The sequence below is a fragment of the Callithrix jacchus genome, chromosome 12 (genome assembly GCF_049354715.1).
Source record: "Callithrix jacchus isolate 240 chromosome 12, calJac240_pri, whole genome shotgun sequence".
Lineage (NCBI taxonomy): Eukaryota > Metazoa > Chordata > Mammalia > Primates > Cebidae > Callithrix > Callithrix jacchus.
The window spans coordinates 125,010,215-125,019,190 of record NC_133513.1 but is presented as its reverse complement, the minus strand read 5'-3'; the positions used below and the strand labels follow the sequence as shown (position 1 = coordinate 125,019,190).

The 8,976-nt window shown below is 52.2% G+C and overlaps 1 long non-coding RNA gene across 1 annotated transcript; it reads left to right on the top strand.

Annotated features, from left to right (window-relative positions):
• The first annotated feature begins 1,358 nt into the window (after positions 1–1,358).
• On the top strand, positions 1,359–5,788 carry LOC128929364 (uncharacterized). The gene is made up of 2 exons (XR_013524460.1): positions 1,359–1,626; positions 3,451–5,788. It is a non-coding gene; the product is annotated as an uncharacterized LOC128929364 (long non-coding RNA).
• The last annotated feature ends 3,188 nt before the right edge of the window (positions 5,789–8,976 follow it).

Below are 8,976 nucleotides of genomic sequence, written 5' to 3'. Positions count from 1 at the left end.
GTGCATTGTGTGTGTGTGCATGTGTGTGTTACATGTGTGTGTCTGTGTTGTGTGTGGTGTGTATATGTTGTGCATTGTGTGTGTGTGCATGTGTGTGTTACATGTGTGTGTCTGTGTTGTGTGTGGTGTGTATATGTTGTGCATTGTGTGTGTGTGCATGTGTGTGTTACATGTGTGTGTCTGTGTTGTGTGTGGTGTGTATATGTTGTGCATTGTGTGTGTGCATGTGTGTGTTACATGTGTGTGTCTGTGTTGTGTGTGGTGTGTATATGTTGTGCATTGTGTGTGTGCATGTGTGTGTTACATGTGTGTGTCTGTGTTGTGTGTGGTGTGTATATGTTGTGCATTGTGTGTGTGTGCATGTGTGTGTTACATGTGTGTGTCTGTGTTGTGTGTGGTGTGTATATGTTGTGCAGTGTGTGTGTTACATGTGTGTGTCTGTGTTGTGTGTGGTGTGTATATGTTGTGCAGAGTGTGTGTGCATGTGTGTGTTACATGTGTGTGTCTCTATGTTGTGTGTGGTGTGTATATGTTGTGCATTGTGTGCATGTGTGTGTTATATGTATGTCTCTGTGTTGTGTGTTGTGTGTATATGTTGTGCATTGTGTGTGTGCATGTGTGTGTTACATGTGTGTGTCTCTGTGTTGTGTGTGGTGTGTATATGTTGTGCATTGTGTGTGTGCATGTGTGTGTTACATGTGTGTGTCTCTGTGTTGTGTGTGGTGTGTATATGTTGTGCATTGTGTGTGTGCATGTGTGTGTTACATGTGTGTGTCTCTGTGTTGTGTGTGGTGTGTATATGTTGTGCATTGTGTGTGTGTGCATGTGTGTGTTACATGTGTGTCTCTGTGTTGTGTGTGGTGTGTATATGTTGTGCAGTGTGTGCATGTGTTTGTTACTCTGTGTTGTGTGTGGTGTGTATATGTTGTGCAGTGTGTGTGTTATATGTGTGTGTCTGTGTTGTGTGTGGTGTGTATATGTTGTGCAGTGTGTGTGTGTTACATGTGTGTGTCTGTGTTGTGTGTGGTGTGTATATGTTGTGCATTGTGTGTGTGTGCATGTGTGTTACATGTGTGTGTCTGTGTTGTGTGTGGTGTGTATATGTTGTGCAGAGTGTGTGTGTGCATGTGTGTGTTACATGTGTGTGTCTGTGTTGTGTGTTGTGTGTATATGTTGTGCATTGTGTGCATGCGTGTGTCTGTGTTGTGTGTGGTGTGTATATGTTGTGCATTGTGTGTGTGTGTTACATGTGTGTGTCTGTGTTGTGTGTGGTGTGTATATGTTGTGCAGTGTGTGTGTGTATAAGTCTTTATGCTGCCTGCATCTTGAAGGCACCTTTTGACTCCAGGACTAGCCTGGGCTGGAATCCGCCACCGACGTGGCCTCTTTTCTGGGCTGGGCCCCCTTTTCTTTCAGGGCTTGCAGTTGTAGCTTCTTCCAGGCAGTCCTCTGTGACGCCTGGGCTGGGTGAGGCACCCTTCTTCAAGCCTCCTGGTGCCTTACCCCTGTCCACCATGACCCGCGGAGGAGCTGCTGCCCCTGCCCTGCCGGCTCTGCTGCCTCTGCCTGCCTCTCACCCTGAGGGAGCACCCTCTGCCTTAGCACCTGCTCAGGGCGGGGAGGAAGGTGAGTGACGAGTGGATACGTGCAGGGAAACACGCTCCCGTCACGGCTGAAGCGTCTTCCCGCAGGCTGGCGAAGCATCGTCTCTGCCTGTAATTTGTAAACTCTGCTGTTCATTGACATTTGTCTGTCTTTTAAGATCAATTTAAATTTCATCTAAATTCGAATTCATACATCATGCGTCACAATAGGGACGTCTTTTTGTTTCTGAGCATTAGGAACCAAATGGTTTTGGGAGAGGCGTGAGCTATGGTCGTGCTCCTTATGCTTAGTTCTCACTGGTTTAATGTCTCTCAAACATCTGTTCCCATATCCTGGGTTTTAAGTTAAGGGAATAACAAAATCACTGCAGGCAGCCTACCGTGTCCCCTGTGTTCCCAACCTTCTGTGCTCCATCCTCCTGTGCTCCCGTGCTCCCGTCCTCCTGTGCTCCCGTGCTCCTGTCCTCCCATCCTCCTGTGCTCCCATGCTCCATCCTCCCGTGCTCCCGTCCTCTCGTGCTCCCGTCCTCCTGTGCTTCTGTGCTCCCGTCCTCCTGTGCTCCCATCCTCCCGTCCTCCCATCATCCCATGCTCCCATGCCCCATGCTCCCATGCCCCATACTCCTGTGTCCCCATCCTCCCGTGCCCCCACCTTCCCATGCTCCTGTCCTCCCATGCCCCCATGCTCCTGTGCTCCCGTGCTCCATCCTCCCATGCTCCCGTCCTCTCATGCCCCCGTCCTCCTGTGCTCCTCTCCTCCTGTGCTCCCATGCTCCTGTCCTCCTGTGCTCCCGTCCTCCCGTGCTCCTGTGCTCCTGTCCTCCAGTGCTCCTGTGCTTCTGTGCTCCCTCCTCCTGTGTTCCTATCCTCCCATGCCCCTGTTCCCCCATCCTCCCATGCTCCCATCCTCCCATGCTCCTGTGTTCCCGTCCTCCCCTGCTCCCATCCTCCTGTGCTCCCATCCTCCCATCATCCCATGCTCCCATGCCCCATGCTCCCGTGCCCCATGCTCCCGTGTCCCCGTCCTCCCGTGCCCCCACCTTCCCATGCTCCCGTCCTCCCATGCCTCTGTCCTCCCATGCCCCCACCTTCCTGTGCTCCCATCCTCCTGTCCTCCCATCCTCCGGTGCTCCCATCCTCCCATGCTCCCATGCTCCATCCTCCTGTCCTCCCATGCTCCCGTCCTCCTGAGCTCCTGTCCTCCTGTGCTCCCATGCTCCCGTGCTCCCTCCTCCCATGCTCCCGTCTCCTGTGCCCCCATCCTCCTGTGCTCCTGTGCCGCTGTCCTCCCATGCTCCCATCCTCCTGTGCTCCCATCCTGCCGTGCTCCCGTGCTCCTGTCCTCACATGCTCCCGTCCTCCCATGCTCCTATCCTCCTGTCCTCCCATCATCCCGTGCTCCCGTGCCCCCATCCTCACGTGCTCCCGTCCTCCTGTCCTCCCGTCATCCCGTGCTCCCGTGTGCCCCCATGCTCCCGTGCCCCCGTCCTCCCATGCCCCTGTCTTCCCATGCTCCCGTCCTCCCATGCTCCCGTGCTCCCGTCCTCCTGTGCTCCCATCCTCCTGTCCTCCTGTCCTCCTCTCCTCCCGTCCTCCCATGCTCCCATGATCCCATGCTCCTGCCATCCTGGGCCTCCTGTCCTGCTGTTATCCCCAAAGTGTATCTTCCTGGGAGACTGAAGGTGAAGAATCTGTGTCAAGGCTTGATGAGTTAAATACAGATGTTTATTTCAAATTTTAATAAAGAATGGAGGTCTGAGGCGTGTTCTCTGCAGGGAAAGCATTCCTGCTCTGCCTTCGGGCAGGCTGGTGCAGAGCCTGAGGTTTCCCGTCTGTCTCCGTCCAGGGGCAGATACAGCTGGGATGGACCCCGGGCCTCTGCATGAGCTTGGATCTGACGACGTCCTCTCTGGACCACACGGTCTGTGAGGCCATGCAGAAGAGGGCCCAGCACAGCTCCAGCACTGAATGGGTGACAGCTGAGAAGGAGGAGGTCGCCAGCTCACGACTGCAGCACCCGAGTGGGTGTGTCACAAGGGTTCTCAGGCTCAGGACTCCAGCATCGTTCATATGTGACGACTGTGGCAGGGAACTGAGAGTAATGGAACCACGTGCCCAGTGGCTTTGAGATAAAAGCACTGCTTTAAGTAATGTACAGATTAAGGAAAAAGTGAAACGCGGCCTAGCAGGTGTTCCCGAGCATTGTTTAAATGGAAGAAGAAAGAGAAAGCAGGCAGATGTGAGTCAGAACGTGCAGATAACTTTCCCGTCAGGTCCTGGCCGGGCCACTGGAATCAGGCTGTGGTCTGGCAGCTGAGCTGGCGTTCTGCACAGGACGGCCGAGAATTGGCCAGGGAGCCTCAGCCACATGGCTCCTGCACCACCAGGCTCTTCCTAAAAACTGTAGCTAGAGAAGCAACGGGGCCCCTGGGTGTCACACCTGTGGGCCCCTGGGTGTCACATCTGTGGGGCCCCCGGGTGTCACACCTGCGGGCCCCTGGGTGTCACACCTGCGGGCCCCTGAGTGTCACAGCTGCGGGGCCCCTGGGTGTCACACCTGCGGGCTCCTGGGTGTCACACCTGTGGGCCCCTGGGTGTCACACCTGTGAGCAGTTTTCTGCGCCAGCCTTTCCCTGGGTGTTCCCTGAGTACTTCCTTGGTGGGAAGCAGACACGGCGTCTGCAGCCCTGGGCTTGGGAGCTCTTGGACAGCAGCAAGAGCTCGTCAAAGCAATCCTGTGCTTGGCTCACTGTGCAGTGCTGTCTGGGAGATGCCGGCCTGGCTTGTGTGCCCTTCATCAGAGCCGCTCAGCCTGGAGGCTGCAGATCCCTCCCCGCCCCATAGTGACTTTCAGAAAAGGGGAGCGGTGAGGTAGCCTTGACTGTGCTGAGATGGGTCCTGAACCCTCCGGTGAGTGACCTCTGCCAGCTCGGGGGGCCTGGGGGGCCTTGGAGACACCCCAGTGTCCCTTCTCCATGTGAGTCTGGGTGGGGGGTGTCTGGCCCCTCTCCTTCCCCCCCGCCTCCGTGTCTCCCACACCCATGTGACTTTGGAGGAGGGCGGCCCACTGCTGACTTGGGAGAGCTGGTCCTGCATCCTCGCACAGCAGTCAGTGGTAAGCACCTCCTTGAGGGGCAGGTAGCGGGGGAGACCCAGCGCCTTCTTTACTTAGCTCTGCTTTTGGCTTGAGTTTCCATGGAAACCATGAGTCCCCAAAACACAGGCCCGTGAAAGCTTCCGAGCTGTCGTTATTTTAAAGAATATGGCTCTTGTTTCTTACCCACATTCAGATAGCAGTTGCCATGGAAACAGAATAGAAACTGTTGGGATGAGAGGGAGCCCCATTTTGGCCATTTCCCTGGCTGTCTGTGGAGGGGAGTTGGGAAGGAAGGGAGTGCAACGGTGGGGCCGTGATCGGGGAGCCCAGCACCGCCCCCAGCTCCTTCCTGGACAGGGTTCTGCCACGCTGGGAGGAAGGGACTCCAGGACGAGCTCTGATCCCTGGTGACTGTCCTGCTTGAAGCCTTTGAGGAGGGGCCATGAAGCCAGAAAGGGGCAAGAAACATTTCAAAAGAAGTTTCATCCCAAAGTGCACTGGGTGCTGGTCCCCAGACTCTCCCATAAGGACCTGCCAGACCCCAGCCTGGCACGTCCCCAGCCCGTCACGTCCCCAGCCCGTCACGTCCCCAGCCCAGAGGCAGGGTCCTGATGGGGAAAGCAGGTGGGGAGAGGCACAGTGTTCATCCGGGTGCAGGGGCCGGCGGGTGCAGCTGTCACCAAGAGATGCTGAGGCCCTGGAGGTTACGCCCCTTGTGGGGGTCTCAGTCTCACCGCTGCTGAATGTCCCACCCCTCAGGTTCCCAGTGCCTGGACTCATTGTGCCTGTGTGATGCTGCAGGTGGGAGCCTGGGCCGGGGCACAGGACCCAGGAGAGACGCTTCCTCATGGGCCTCTGAGGCTTTTCCAGGCACTGGGGTAGAGCCATGAAGGCAGCCGTGAGTGCAGGGGCAGGGCCTCACGCTTCCCGGAGCCCCACGCACACTACACGCTCCTGGGTGTTTGTGCATTTAGCTCACATGCCCTCCTTGCTGGCTTGAATCGTGCCCTCTGCCACCCGCCAAGATATGTCCGCCTGGTGCCTGGGAATGTGACCTTATTTGGAATAAAGGTCTTTGTAGCTGTAAGATAAGGGTCTTGACGGAATATTCTTGAAATAGACCATAACTTAAGCCATAAAACAAAAATCAGTATCTTTTATTTTGTAATTATTTATTTTATTTTATTTTATTTTTAAGACAGGGTCTCACTCTGTTGCCCAGGCTGGAGTGCAGTGACATGATCTTGGTTCACTGCAACCTCTGCCTCGCGGCTCAAGCGATTCTCCTGCCTCAGCCTCCCGAGTAGCTGGGATTACAGGTGCGTGTCACTATGCCTGGCTAATGATTTTTGTATTTTAGTAGAGATGGGGTTTCACCATGTTGCCTACGGTGATTTCTGCCTGCCTCTGCCTCCCAAGGTGCTGGGATTACAGGCATGAGCCACCTTTCCAGGTCTCAACACATTTTGAAAGACTGCTTTCATGCAAAGTGTTTTCTGGCCACGGTGGGACAGAATCAGAAATCAGTAAGAGAAGGAAATTTGGGAAATTCACAAATACGCACAAGTTAAACAGCACATTCCCCAAAACCAGGTGTCAAATGACGCACAAGGAAATCAGAAAACGCTTTGAGATGAATGAAAATGAAAACAATGCATGTGAAATCTTATGGGACGCGGCTAAAACAGTGCTTTCAGGGAAGTTTGTAGTTGCAAACACTTATATTAAAAAAGAAAAAAGATCTCAAATCAATAACCTAATCTTTACCTCAAGAAACTAAAAAAAAGGAAAGCAAAATAAATCCGAAGCAGACAGGTGGGAGGAAATAATAATTGGAGTGAAAATAAATAAAATAGAGAGTATAAAAACAATAGAGAAAATCGACAAAACCAAAAATCGGTTATTTGAAAAGATCAACGAAATTGACAAGCCTTTGCCTAGATGGGCAGAACATAAAGAGGGAGAAGCCTCAAATTACTAACATTGGATGAAAGAGGTGCCATGAAAACCAACCTTATAGATACAAAAAGGACTATCCAGTAATCCCAGGACTTCAGGCGGCAGAGGCAGGTGGATCACCTGAGATCGGGAGTTCGAGACCAGTCTGGCCAACATGGTGAAACTCCGCCTTTACAAAAACACAGAAATTTACCAGACATGGAGGTGCTTGCCAGCTACTTGAGAGGCTGAAGCAGGCGAATCACTTGAACTAAGAGGTGGAGGTTGCACTCCAGCTTGGGAAACAAGAGTTGAGACTCTGTCTCAAAAAATTAATTAAAATAAAATAAAATAAAGGACTATCAGGGTACATTATAAACAATCATGTGTCACTACATTTCATAACCTGATGACATGGAAACATTCCTAGGACGTAGACTACGAAAACTGATTCAAGAAGAAATAAAAAATTGGTGTAGGTTTATAACAGTTAAGAAATTCGTTAATTTTAAACACTTGATGGAACAGGTGAGTGATAGACAACATGTATGAAGACCCCATGGCACGTGTCATACTCAGTGGTGAGATGTGTGATGGAGAGCATGCATGAAGACCCCATGGCATGTGTCATACTCAGTGGTGAGATGTGTGATGGAGAGCATGTATGAAGACCCCACGGCACGTGTCATACTCAGTGGTGAGATGTGTGATGGAGAGCATGTATGAAGACCCCACGGCACGTGTCATACTCAGTGGTGAGATGTGTGATGGAGAGCATGTATGAAGACCCCACGGCACGTGTCATACTCAGTGGTGAGATGTGTGATGGAGAGCATGTATGAAGACCCCACGGCACGTGTCATACTCAGTGGTGAGATGTGTGATGGAGAGCATGTATGAAGACCTCACGGCACGTGTCATACTCAGTGGTGAGATGTGTGATGGAGAGCATGTACGAAGACCCCACGGCACGTGTCATACTCAGTGGTGAGATGTGTGATAGACAACATGTATGAAGACCCCACGGCACGTGTCATACTCAGTGGTGAGATGTGTGATGGAGAGCATGCATGAAGACCCCACAGCACGTGTCATACTCAGTGGTGAGATGTGTGATGGAGAGCATGTATGAAGACCCCACGGCACGTGTCATACTCAGTGGTGAGATGTGTGATGGAGAGCATGTATGAAGACCCCATGGCACATGTCATACTCAGTGGTGAGATGTGTGATAGACATCCTGTATGAAGATCCTGCAGCATGCATCATACTCAGTGGGGGAGACTTAGTAACCCACCCCCAAGGTCCAGAGTGAGACATGGGTGGCCCTGTGTGTGTGAACTGTCCAGCACAGTTCAATCCCTATAGACAGAAAGCAGATTAGTGGTTACTGGTTGGGGTTGAAGAAGGGAATGGGGAATGGCTGAGGAGGGTATCGGGTATCTTTTGGGGGTGATAAAGGTGTAAAATTAGATAGTTGTGATGATTTCACAGCTCTGTGATTATACTCAAAACCATCGAACTGTACACTTTTAAAAAATGAATTTTATGATATGTGAATTATGTCTCAATAAAGCTGCTAAAAAAAACCCAACAAGCCAGACCCAACAAGAGAAATCAAGAAGCAGGTTACCTGGTGGGGTGGGGATGGGGTGGGAGCGAGGGGTGTGCGGGGGTGGGGCAGGAACCTGGGGTTTGAGGGGTAGGGCAGGAGCATGGGGTGTTGTGGGGGTGTCGGGTTAGGTTCTGTCTCTTGGTGTAGGTGCTGGTTATATGGATGGTTTGTTTGTGAAAATTCAGTGGGCTGCTCATGCATGATAAATGCACATTCTACTCCAGTAGAAATTTTTTTTTTCTTTTGAGACGGAGTTTCCCTCTTGTTACCCAGGCTGGAGTGCAATGGCTTGATCTCGGCTCACTGCAACCTCTGCCTCCTGAGTTCAAGCAGTTCTCCTGCCTCAGCCTCCCGAGAAACTGGGATTACAGGCATGCACCACCATGCCCAGCTAATCTTTTTTGTATTTTTAGTAGAGATGGGGTTTTACCTTGTTGACCTGGGTAGTCTCGATCTCTTGACCTCATGATCCACCTGCCTTGGCCCAGCAGAAAGTTTTAAAAGGAAGTAAAAGTAAACGAGCATGACCAGGTTCACATGGCAGCGTGGGGTGAGGGTCATATGCCTGCAGAGGGACACTGTCCCCTGGGGGTGAGGTGGGAGCTGGACGGTTTCCTCTCTGGGTGTGGTGCTCACAAGTGAGCTTGGGGGTGTGCTATGATGGTGGGGGAGGTACCTGCGGTCACTGATGTTGTGCGTTTCCCTCAAGATCGCCTCCTCCT